Here is a 12,733-nt window from a genome sequence, read left to right on the forward strand (position 1 = left end):
ACAGAAGTAAACATGGTTATATGTGAGTAGTAGTTGTACTATTAGTCATGGAATAATATGATAAATCTAATTAGACTTATATTGGTCTTAATCACCAACAGTCCTAAGCTCAAAGATTTTATTACTATTTTAAAATTATTTACAAAGGATTTTAGTCAGATATTCTCTGCTACAGTAACTGAAAACAAAGAATATTTGGCTTAATTATCTCTGGCAAGCAGGTAATTTGGCTGGTACAATTTGACTGTTGGTTAGCAAAAGGATTTAAAAAAGGTTTTGGAGGAATTTGTGTGGCCATTTAAACTTGGCATCAAGGTCAGTTGTTAATTCCCAAATTAAATTCAATTATCAAATGTAATAAATGGTCTAACATTTGATACCTTATTGGTAACTAGTGGATGAAGTTTGATGTTCAGAGGTGAAAGTCATTTACAAATTCCATGACGACAGAGAATGCATATGAGACAGAAATACCAGAGATGGATATACATCAAACGTAGAGAAAATGTTTTAATTTGGATTCTGTTAAATCCATAGATAGCTGTGGGATAGAAAGAGGGATGAATAGACTCCTCCATTCAAGTATAATATGTCTTCTATTTTTACTCAACAGGGGTCAGAAATATTACTTCACGGTTTCCTCCCTGCCCTCGCTCTTATTCTTTCCTGTCGGAGATGTGGTGAAGTGAAATGTATCTTTGGCAGAGGTAGCGGTGAGGAGGAGGAGGAGGAAGAATGGTGGCTTACCGCGGTACAGTTAACCAACACATGCAGAGCCAGAGCTTCTGAGGGTCCAACGAGCAAGCTGAACAGGTGTCCGTTTGGAAAGAAAAAGAAAGGGTAGGGAAATGGAAAGAGAGAAAGCAGATGGGGGAGGATGATGTAAAGGGAAATGATAAAAATGAGGAATTGCCTTCAGGATAGTGGAGAGGGTTGATTCAAGGATGAAGACAGGAAAATATTTATTGATAAGAAGAGAAAACAGGAACAGGCATGTTTTTAATTCACACTAAGATGTTGAGAAGTGATTAGAAAAATACTTAAAGGCTTTATCAGTCACATTTATTAGAAGATAAACAGAAAAATTTGGACTGCTGGATGAGCTTCAGTACTATTTGGTGTAGAATGACACTGAGATTAGGCAGTAAAATGATCATGAACATATTAAATGTATGCTTAAAATCCTTGATTAAGTTTGAAAAAATTACCTATTAAGAAAATGTTATTATTAATAAAAAAAAATGTGTAATAAATAGGTTTTTAATAAATAATAAAAATTAAATCTGTAATCATACTGGAATTGGAACATTTCTCAAACATTGACTCACTTGTGTTATCATGTTATGTTCAAATTGAACTTTTTATTTTTGCTTCAAAGCAGAAATTGAACCACTTTGTTTAAATTAAACACACAAATCACATAAATTAAATCAATTTCTGTTTTCTAAGTCAAGAAAAAACTCTCACTGTGTGTGTGTGCTGTGAGTAATTCCTTCCTGTAACTGTATGTTATTTTGTGTGTATGTGAGAGGCTCTTAGTTAAGATTAATATGTAGGCACTTATGTGGTTTTGTGTACATGTTGTAAAATCTACCTGTACATACACTGTGGTGTCCCTCAGATCCTCAAGTGTGTTTGAGCTTAGTTTGGAGATTGGGTAACGGGGTTTCTGCGTGCTGGGTTTTCCTCCAGCAGGGTGCTCCTTCTGTGGCTAGCCAGGCTGGGTGTTGCCCCTTCCTCCCTTCGCTCTGCCTGAGTGACAAGGAAAACACTTGGCACCCTGAAACACTAAAAGATCTGAAAATATCTGCAAATATTTTTATAATTGGCTTCGGGCATGGCCAAGGTCACAGCTCTGCTGGTTCTCCCTTTTCCATTTGCATTTCACAGGTTGGGGATTTCACTGATGCTTTCATTCAAGGGAGTTACAGTGAGGGCATCTGTAGGATGAGCTGTAAATCCAACATCTGCAAGATTCATTTTAGCTAATATGAGGGGTTTTGATGGATTCATGACTGTTTCACAGAAGTACATCAACATCTTCATCATATTAAAGCTGCTGACAAGTGAGGCGAATCACATTGATCATCTTGTTAATGTGCTGTGTTCAGCTGGAAAATCTTTGTTGCTCAGTAAACAAGCATGTGCATGCTACTTTGATGTGTACTACCTGGCTAAACATGGTATGAGACCAGTTTGGAGGCTCCTAGGTTTGGTATCTGGATCCTTCAGATGTTTCTACAATGACAATAAGCATTTGAAACAAAAAACTAGGGCGAGTCTGGTTAGAAAATCGGGGGGGGGGCGCATATAATTTCTGTACTCATGTTTCATCCCCTGCTGTGTAAACATTTTTGTGTATTTAACCAGATTGAAAAGTCATATTTGCCCACACCCACTCAGGTTTTAAACAAAAGCACACTGGGCATACTTAGTGCAGAGGTGTGTAGTTCAGAGGCACAACATAATATAATGTGCTGTATGTACAGTAGTGTGTAATTTGGATACTATATAATGAAATTTTGGGCAGTAAAGGTGTTACACTACTTACCTGGAGTACCATCATATGAATAGGACAGATTATGGGGTCCCTCCATTTAGTAATTTTCCACTTAATTACCAAAAAAGACCCACAGAAGACACCAAGACAGCCTAAATCTACAAAACTGTGGCATGTTCATGGAAATGCTTTGTAGCAGACCTACCTATTACCTTGAACATCAAGATGCTTATATAGAACTCAGTTTCCAGGTGACTGCTCGTGTGGTTGACTGATAGTGGAGAGCAGCTTAAAGTATTTAAGTGTATCTATGTGTTTGTCCCCTTTTGTGTAAAGTGAGCTGAGTATCTTGAGTATTGACCAACCTTACGTTGTAGTCAAACATACTTTGATGGTATTTTGTGCAGTTTTATGATACTTCCACAAACTCACCGAACTAATGCTAATTAGCCAGCCAGCGTAGTGTTAGCATCATAAACATGCTCTTCACAACAACCTTGTGGATTTTGCTCTTGGATCAGCAGCACAATCCCTGTGATGTGGAAACACTCAACAATGATTTCTATCCCCAAAAAGGGCATAACCAACATCTTGAACGACCTCTGACCTGTGGCTCTCACCTCTCTGGCTATGAAGGCCATGGAGAGGGTTATCAAAGATCACATCACCAAGGCAACCAATCCCATGATGGACCCGCAGCAGTTTGCCTACCGGCCTTGCAGAGGTGTAGATGATGCCAAGATATTCATATTAAATACTACCCATAAGCATCCGGAAACTCCCAACACTACTGTCATACTTCTATTTGTAGACTTCTCATCAGCCTTCAACACCATGCAACCACACATCCTAGCTAAGAAGCTCATCACGTTCATCAACTCATCATGTGCATTATAGACTTTCTCACGATCAGTTCATGTAGAGTACTGGTGAAAGACATTCTGTCTGACATCCTCTTCACCTCCACCGGCTCACCGCAGCGCTGTGTCCTCTCGCCACTCCTCTACATCCTTTACACAGATGACCGCAGATCCGTCCAGCCAGATTGTCATCTTGTGAAATTTGCTGATAACACAGTCCTCCTGTGCCTGCTCACAAACAACATCACAGCTCAGCCCTGCAGGACTTTGTGGTGGCTCGTGCCTTGAATTCAGCGTAGATAAAACTAAGGAGATGATCGTGACCTTTTCACCTAAACAGACAGTTGACTGAGGCCGTCACCACCATCATTCAGGGGAAGCTAGCTGAGATTGTTGAGGAGTACAAGTACTTGGGAACTCTCTTTAACAATGTTCTCAGGTTTTCCTCCAACATAGAGAATTTAAATAAGTGCCATCATAGACTGTACTTACTCAAAAAGCATTCTCATATTTTTTATAATGATTTTATTGAAAATACGATCTCCTCTACATGTTTTTTTTCATTCCATTACACTGCAGTATAGAATCTGTTTGATGAACACAGTAGGAAGTCTGCACTAAAATCATCGGGCAGCCTCCTCGGATGCTCACTGTCCTGTGATCTACAAACAACAAAGACAGCATGCAGTATTTTGCAGGACTCTTCCCACATTCTGTATCCTGATGTGAATGGCTCCCCTCAGGAAGTAGACTCCGTTGTCCTGGCTGCAGGACGCAGAGTAGGAGGACAACTTTTTTCTCCAGGGTTGTCCAGCTCCTCAATTCAGGTTCTTATTTATGAATACAGAAAGCCGAATGCACCTTAAAACAAGCACCTGAAAGTTTTTAAAGATGGTTTGTATTTTTTATTTATTTTTTTAAAATGACTTTTATGTGTGTTTTTATTTATTTATAGTTTTTAAAGACTTGTGTGTTTTAAATGACTTTTATGTGTTTTTAGAAGGTGCAGTCGTGTCACTTGTCTTGTTGGTCCTTCAAGCTCTTGTCATGACCTTTAAAATGCCCTGTGGGGACAAATGAATTGAATTGAATTGAATTGAATTGAATTGAATTGAATTGAATTGGTGCTGTTATAACGTTTAAGGTTGCCACAGCAAATATTGTAAAAATAAATTTTATTAAGTTTCTGTGTGTGTGTGTTTATTATTTTCCATACCTTCTTCTGTCAAACAACTTATAAATGAAAAAAAAATATAAATATTTGTGGTATTAGTTTTGAAAGCAGTCTGACTTGATTTTGTGTGTATATGTGTGTGTGTGTGTGTGTGTTTATTTTGCTCTGGAAGAGGAATACTAAAACACTTTAAAGGGATGAACTGTTGTGTCTTGGAGTAGAACAACACGCAGACTGTAACAGAAGCCAAATAAACACATGCATAAAAAAAAAAAAAATCTATTTAGGTTTCAGGCACAGTACGTGTTTGTGTGTTCACATGTGCAAATCATCAGTCTGCATTCATGTATTGGATGTTGCATGTTTTCATTTAAGGTATGTATATATTGTGTATATATGTTGTGAAATCTACAGCTGATGTGTGTGTATGTGTGTGTGTAACTTATCCAGGGTTGTAAATGTCCTCTCTGATGTGGCTGGCTGTATTTAGACAGAGCGCAGAGAGTGCTGAGGAAGTTGATGGAGGCGCATGTGTGTATTTGCTTGTGTTTGTGTATATCAGTGTGTGTTTGTGAGAGAGAGACAAAGCCAGAGAGATTTTATGTCACCACCAGACCTGGAAAACTTTGGGTCCTTTTCTGTTGGGCCAAAACGCTGGTTCTTCAGACTGGCCGCTGTATATTTTTCTGTACATTATGTGTGTGTGTGTGTGTGTGTGTGTGTGTGTGTGTGTGTGTGTGTGTGTGTGTGTGTGTGTGTGTGTGTGTGTGTGTGTGTGTGTGTGTGTGCTTGTTGGTTAGTAGCAGGGCGTAGCTGAGCAGAGAAAAAATATCTTGGCCAACCACGGGAATGAACCCACCCACTATACCACACCCAGAGAGAGAAGCAGTGGTCTCCATCAGCTTCTCTCTTCGTTAAAAATCTTTGTCCTTCGTTGCTTTTCTTCAAAGTCTCATCTGACTGCATGAATTATTGTTTTTGTTTTTTCTTTTTTTCCTTTTTCCCTAATTCTGTATGTTCTTGTTTGTTCCTTATTTGTGTCACTTGGAAATTTGGACTTTTATTCATTTCAGTCCAGTTTTACCACATGTTCCCTTCATCTCCCCACCTTCGGATTTGACACTCAGAGACCACATTTTATTTTAAATCCTTTTGCATTTTTCTCTAAGTTTGTTGACTTCAAATGCAGAGCATCTTTTACCAAGTTCTTTATTTTTTGCAAAACAAAGATTTCTCTTTATTAGCTGAAGCCAAATAGGACAAATGTCATTCTTAGTAAAGGCAAAATGGTATAAGATTGTATCAAAATCAACCACTAGCATACTTAGTTATTGTTATTTAAAATGCACAAATTGAAGGCAGAAGACAAAACCTGCTGTTGTGAAGCTGAAGTTTCTAAATAAGTTTTACATTCTGCAACTTTTTATTCATTCATTAGTCATTTAAATAATGAAAACTAAGCATCCTCAGATGTAATGAATAACAACACTGCTTTAAGGTCAAGCTGACAACCTGTATGGATAAGACACAATCGAGAACAGCCTATTTCATTAAGCTGTTAATACTAATGCTCTCTAGATGAAGGTAAGCAACATCCTTATTAGAGACCATAGTATCATGCATCCTCTCTTCAGTTCATTTGCAGTGTTCTGTGTTTTTATAACAAGTTCAACCATAGGAGTCTATAGGGAGGGGGTTGTTAAATTCACCTTACTCTCAGTACCCACAAAAGCTGCTGTGTTGTTGTTTGATTATCAGTTTTGATTAGTTTAAAGCAAGTGTTAGCCCCAGTTTTAAAGCTGCAAAGTTGAAGGATGTTTTCAAAGCCATGACCATGAGCTCACTGCCACAGTAACATCTGTGAATTTCCGTAAACATGAATCACTTTTAAGACATGATGCATGTTCCTAATGTCCTAGAACCAGTTATGTAGCAGATCAATTCTGTTTCTGAGAGCTGATGTCTAGCTGTTTTTTTTTTATCTGAACAATAAAATTTAAATAAACGATTCAGTCATCAAGGTTTTCTAAAAATCTTCAGTATTTGTTGAGTTAAAATCTCACTAAGTCCTCCACTTCTTCTCTTTTCTCTTTGTATGGGAACGCTTTTTTAAACCATCTGTGAAGACACTCCCCATCATCACTTTAGACGCAGACTGCAATAATAACAGTGTGTGTCAGTGTGTGTATCTACTTTAGTGCCCATTTGCACATAAATATAATTTTTTTTCCCTCCAGTTTATATATGTAGCGTTCAGGGGGAGGTGCAGCATTGGGCACAGCCTTTGCTGAGCTGGAATGGTTTACAAACACACACATAGAGAAATGGATGGGCCTGTTGTGCTTCAACAGCGCATTCCACAACAAAAATAGTATTAAAAACTGCTTGTTCTGCCACTGTCCGACTGGCTATTTCTCTCTCACGCATGCCTTAATTTTTAGTATTTACACAAAATAGAAATGCTTGACCTTTTTTTGTTTGTGACACATTTCTTTATTTCAAACCATGTGCACTGTGAATGTAGAAAAATAGCTTCCTCAATCTGTTCTTGTTGCATCTATTTATAAAAAGGTATGTGCATTTTTTTTGTACCTCTCTCTGTGACACCCTCTTGCCATTCCCACGCTGTTGACCACATAGTGTTGTTTTTAATCTTCACATAACGCTGTTGTGTCGCGTTCATTCGCCTCCTCTGGACCGCACAAAACACAGGCACATATGATCCAAGCTGGCATATACACTCACAAACACACAGTCTGCACACCGCAGATCCAATCAGTCAGTCCTTAGCAGATTCTCTCTTTCTTTTCTCCGTGCTCCCTGCAGAGTGGATTCTGTAAATCGGCAGGTTTCAGCCGCAGTGCCCTGCACGGTGATGCGGTCAGGATGCGGGCGATCTGTGCGGCCTCCTCTATTTTGACTATGGCTGTCTGCAGATGAATGCATTGCCGTGATCCACCGCTAACACATGAATTCAGGCATAACATGTGGGCTTTGAACACAGCGCAGATAGCATCGCTCTCCTTATCGTATCGACACACTGACTTTTGTTGCTGTGGTTTTTGGTTTTGTTTCGCGAGGAACAAACAAATGTTGCCCTCTAAATTCTGGTGGAAGATGAAGAACCTAAATAAGATGAAAGCAGAGTCTTGTGCTGGACACTTTAGTTTAAGATGATTTAGCAAAAGAAAGCACATCATTGGACATTAAATGCATCAAATTAAGTAACAGTAAGTGAACTTATAATGCATTTAATAATACAGACTACATGTGTTTTGCTTTAATACTTGTTTATACTAGAGCCTAAATCAATTCCACTAAAATCTTTACTGGTAGTTTGGCATTATTTTGTGGTGAAGTTTTTCTTTTTTTCTCACAAGCATGTGCTCCTATACATTCGATATATTTTTATAGTAGTAAACATCTGTGCAAAAAGTATGTGTACCCCGGAACCCTCTGTAGTAGTTTTAGAACATGTAAAAGAACCCTGAAGTTTTCTAGATGTTTATCAGAGATGCTGCGTGTGAGAATACAAATTTGCAAGATTCAGTCTGCACAAACTGCCAAGTTGACCCTGTCTGCATCAGAAAAGCAAGACGTTGTATGAATACAGCAGGCAACCCTCTGGAGAATCTAAGGAGAGTAAGTTCCATCTGCACATGGATGTGCTAGATTGGTCTAAATACTTGTAATACAGAATCAAGTAGAAAGCTGTCACCAACAAGGACAGCCTTCATTGTTCTCCATCCAGATGCAACTCCATATTATTTCAAGCAGTGACAACAAATTCCAGTACTGAGAATCCAGTACTGCAAGGGAAGTCCAACGTTGATCCTCTGCATCAATACATGCTCCATGAAGTGACTTGTGACACTGTGTTAAACATAAACCAGTGTGTTGGCCATAAAAAAATTGTGTCACAATGAGAAACACTTCCCAAGGTGGTGGAGAATGAGAGAGCTAATATCCTTTGAGATCATGGATAAGCAGCAGAGGAGAGCTGTTGTGATTGATGTAACCATCCCCAATGATGGAAATATCAGGAAAAAGGAACTCGAGAAACTGGAGAAATACCAAGGACTCAAGGAAGAACTGTAGAAAGCCTGGAAGAAGAGAGCAGTCCTAGAAACAGCTAAGATACTGCGCAGGACCCTCAAGCTCCCAGGCCTCTGGTAGAGAACATGTGTGTGTGTGTATAAAACGGTTATTATTTTTTCTTTGATTAAGAAACTTAGGATTAAACATTTCAGAAAATCAGCCTTATGATTCCGGAAAGTTCTTTCCAGTCTTGTGTCCACACATGAAACTGCCTAGTACCACCAAGTAACCTCCACACAGCAGCAGGGTGTTCACTGAGTTCTTCTCATTTAATTTTCCTACCCACGTTACCATGGGATTTGAACTGGCAACTGTTCACCCAACTGGTTCCATTACTAAACAATGATTACACCACAGAGGTGAAGTTACCACAATGGACTAATAAACCATCTTTGTTAAAATTAAAACTTTCTATGGAAAAATGTAGGTTACACTGGATCTACTAAAAACCACACGAGCAATCATGTCATTAGGGATGCCAGCTTCTGCATGAGAAGAGTGTTTTTCTCTTTTTTTTAATGTTCTCAAGCCCATTCCTTAAAATGAAACACCTCCTAAGTTATTACGAAGAGCAATATTGTAATAGATTTATTTCCTTAAGAATCATTTACTTTAACCACTGATGAGCACCATCAGGACCTACGTCACCCAGTTTCCTTTCAAACAGATGTCAGTCATGGCTATATATGTCAGGATCACGTGTGATTAAAATGGCACTGGGCTGGTTTAATCCTGACAAAAACCACCAGACTTTTCAGGTAGCTGAAAATAGCTTAATGTCACCTTGATCCCATCAAGTCAGAGCACAGGCTTCTGCCCTGTTTAGTCTACACACTTCGACTTTGTTAGTTTGTTGAGGTAGCAGACTGACAAGATGTGACCTGACCTCATTTAGATTTTCATACAGGAGGGAAGCTGCCCATCTTGTCTTACAATGTCAATGTTTATCGACTTATTGCTACCGCTCCCTTGAGGACCTGACTCTGTCACAGACTTTAATTTCCAGCTTTGAGAGAAAACAAAGCAAAAACTTAGGAGGGCCATTGGTCTCCCTGGGAGATGGAAAATAGTCCTGACTTACAAGCACATGGAAAGTTTTTACAGATCTGCTCATTTAACTTTTATAATGGTATGTAGAAGTGTTGCACTATATAGAGTCTAGGTATAACATAAGAGTATCCTCTATCATTCCTGTCAGAACTCATATTCACTATGACTTCCTTTTTCATCAGCACTTTAGTAAGTGCTGCCTTTGTGTGAATTTAAAAACCAGAAAAAAAGCTCAACCTCTAAATGCAAAAGCACTGACATCAGTGAAATCAAAGCACGCATTTAAATCATGGTCCAATAACAATGATGGTCCTTCAAGCTCTACATGGAAAATGTTTTATATGGAGAGACAGAAATGGCTTAAACAGACTAAATTAACATTCCTTTTCAATGAAAAGTAAATAAAGAAAATGTGGGAGAAACAACAGCAGAGGAACTTTGCAGCAAATTTGCAGATTGAAGTCATCATTTTGGGAACTGTCCATTCAGCACCACAAAACTATAAACATAATAAAAAAATATGTTTAAAATTATTAATTTATTACAGATGTGTCTTTACAAGCTGCTGAAAATGAGTTTCCTCCACAGAGCTCTCCCTTAAAAACAGGGTGAAAAACTTTGTCATCTGGGTTCAGAGTAGAGCTGCTCCTCCTTCACATTGAGAGGGGCCAGACTAAAAGTCTCAGGCATCTGGTTAGGATGCCTCCTGGATGCCTCTCTGGTGAGGTGTTCCAGACACGTCCCATTGGGAGGAGACCCCAGGGAAGACCCAGGGCATGCTGGTGGGACTATGTCTCTCAGCTGGCCTGGGAACACCTTGGGATTCCCCCAGGGGCTGGAAGAATTGGCCATGGAAAGGAAGCTTAAACTTAAGCTGCTGTCCCCACAACCCAACATCAGATAAGCAATGGGTGGATGGACTAACAGACGGATGGATGGATGGAGTTAGTCTCTGTCAAATATATTGTCTAACATAACAAAGGAAAACCCTTCAAATGAAGAGGTGCCTCACCCTGTTGCAGTTCACAGTTTTGTTTTATTCCTGCTGTGAAAACAAGCCAAAGAGGTAAGGGCCATTGACCTCTAACACAAAGCAGATCAGGGTTTGACCCTTGTCTCAAATGATGATTATTTACCTACCATCAGCACAGAAGGCCTCAGCAACCATGGTCACAGATTTACCACCTGGGTTAATCTGAATGGACAGTACTGAGTTGAACTCTGACATCAAACATGAGTTTGACCCAGGTGTCACAACTGGCCGCTACCAGAAACAGTTTCCGGTTCAACTCAGGTTTACCCTCGTGGTCAAATCAAATCAAAAAAAAAAAATTTTTTTCCAGACATTTATAGTTAAAGAAAACATTACCAAAAAGCACTCGGACTTGGATAAAGTTACCAGCTTTTCTATGTTCCAGTTCAGTGATGAACTTTTCACCTTTAATCTTGAATATAATTTCATTAAATCATTTTTCCACATCTGACCTTTGTAGAAAATAGCTGTTAAATAACACAATGCATCATATGCATTAGATTAGGGAACATTATACTGCTAAGCTGACATCTACAAACGAATAAACAGCCAGGATCAACCAACATAAATAAGATTATACTTCAGACTGATTTGGGTGAAACAAAAATAAGTCCAACATTTTTTCCATTACTTTAGTTTTTGTTTTTGTTTGTTTTAAAATTATGTAACAGGTATTGTTCTGAGTCACTGCGTTTTTGACCAACCTTAGTGTAACATGTCTAAGTTAATGCACAGCTAGATACAGATTTGCATCCAAATTAACTTAAAGTCCTCTTGTCTGTTGTCTCAGCTGCTGAGCGGTGATATACAGACAGAAGGATTGTGTGTGAAGTGGTAGCCAAACATTTAACATCCAGTCCTGGATTAGACTGTCACTATGGGATTAACACACTCACCATACTGGTCAAATTGCTACTAAGACAGATGTAAAAACACTGAATTGCACATATTGTTTTGTTTTCATGACAACGCTGTTGAAGACCCAGACATGTATTCACAGACTTTTTTTTTCTTTACAGCTTTAGATACAGGCACACCCAGACCCAAATTATGTCAGACTGTAAAAGTTCTGAGGCCACCTAGAAAGCAGGAGGTGGTCAATTTGCATGTCAAAGTGCAAATTTGCACTTTCAGACATTAGTGGTCCCAAAATATTTGTTCTCTTTTTGGATAGATAAGGTGCATGTTTGTGTGTATAAGTGAGTCTGTGTGCTTGTGTCAAACTGAGAGAATGAAAATGTTCACATTGTGTGTGCGCATGCATGCAGTTCATGCCTGTTTACTGTTGTGTGGTTATATGGTCGGGTGGGGAGACAAGCGGCTTCAGGCGGAAAAACACAAGTACTTTATTGAACCATGAGTGTTAGCACCTATTAAACTGTTGCACTATTAAGTGATACACACTGAAACTGTAACCTTTCCTTCCCATGTTAGCAGGTTCAGCAAAAACAAATCAAATCATGTGAAATATTTTATTTTAATTTTTTATTTGAAATGTCTCCTTTTGAGCCTCAATCACATGTTTAATGCTTCCTCTAATCAATGTTTATGGCACCCGCCTGCCACACACTGAACCAGAGTCTCTGTCTCTTAAGCCCTAGACGATGAGCTGCCTGATTAGAGCTCTTCTCTGGAGTCTGTGAGCACACGCACACACTTCTTGAGAGCAGTCTGTTGTCTCCATCATGTACATGCAAAGATAGATTCATCTCCACACACAGACACATGCTGATACTTTTAGAGGCAGTTCTTATATGGCAGTCTCCACACCCACACAGGGAGATACCAGGCTGTTGTTTCCAGTCTCTAAACCCTCTCCGTTCTCATGGAGATAAGAAGTGCGTCTCATTGTAGGCAGACAACAGCCCCGTTATCGTCTTATCAGAGAGCCAATCCAATCTGGAGGAGGTGGGGCTGAAAAGTGTGTGTGTGTTTGTGTGTGCACATTTGAAAGGGGTAGGGGGTACCTTTGATTAAGCGGGGTCCTTTGTCATGCAGCAGGTGTTGTTGTCACTCAA

General features: G+C 39.2%; 1 protein-coding gene across 2 annotated transcripts in view; it reads left to right on the forward strand.

The window, feature by feature from the left end:
* Positions 1-12,733, forward strand: part of bbs9 (Bardet-Biedl syndrome 9) — a 170,332-nt gene that overhangs the window by 154,590 nt on the left and 3,009 nt on the right. The gene's annotated exons all lie outside the window — the stretch shown is intronic.

The sequence above is a fragment of the Melanotaenia boesemani genome, chromosome 6 (assembly GCF_017639745.1).
Source record: "Melanotaenia boesemani isolate fMelBoe1 chromosome 6, fMelBoe1.pri, whole genome shotgun sequence".
Taxonomy (NCBI): Eukaryota; Metazoa; Chordata; class Actinopteri; order Atheriniformes; family Melanotaeniidae; genus Melanotaenia; species Melanotaenia boesemani.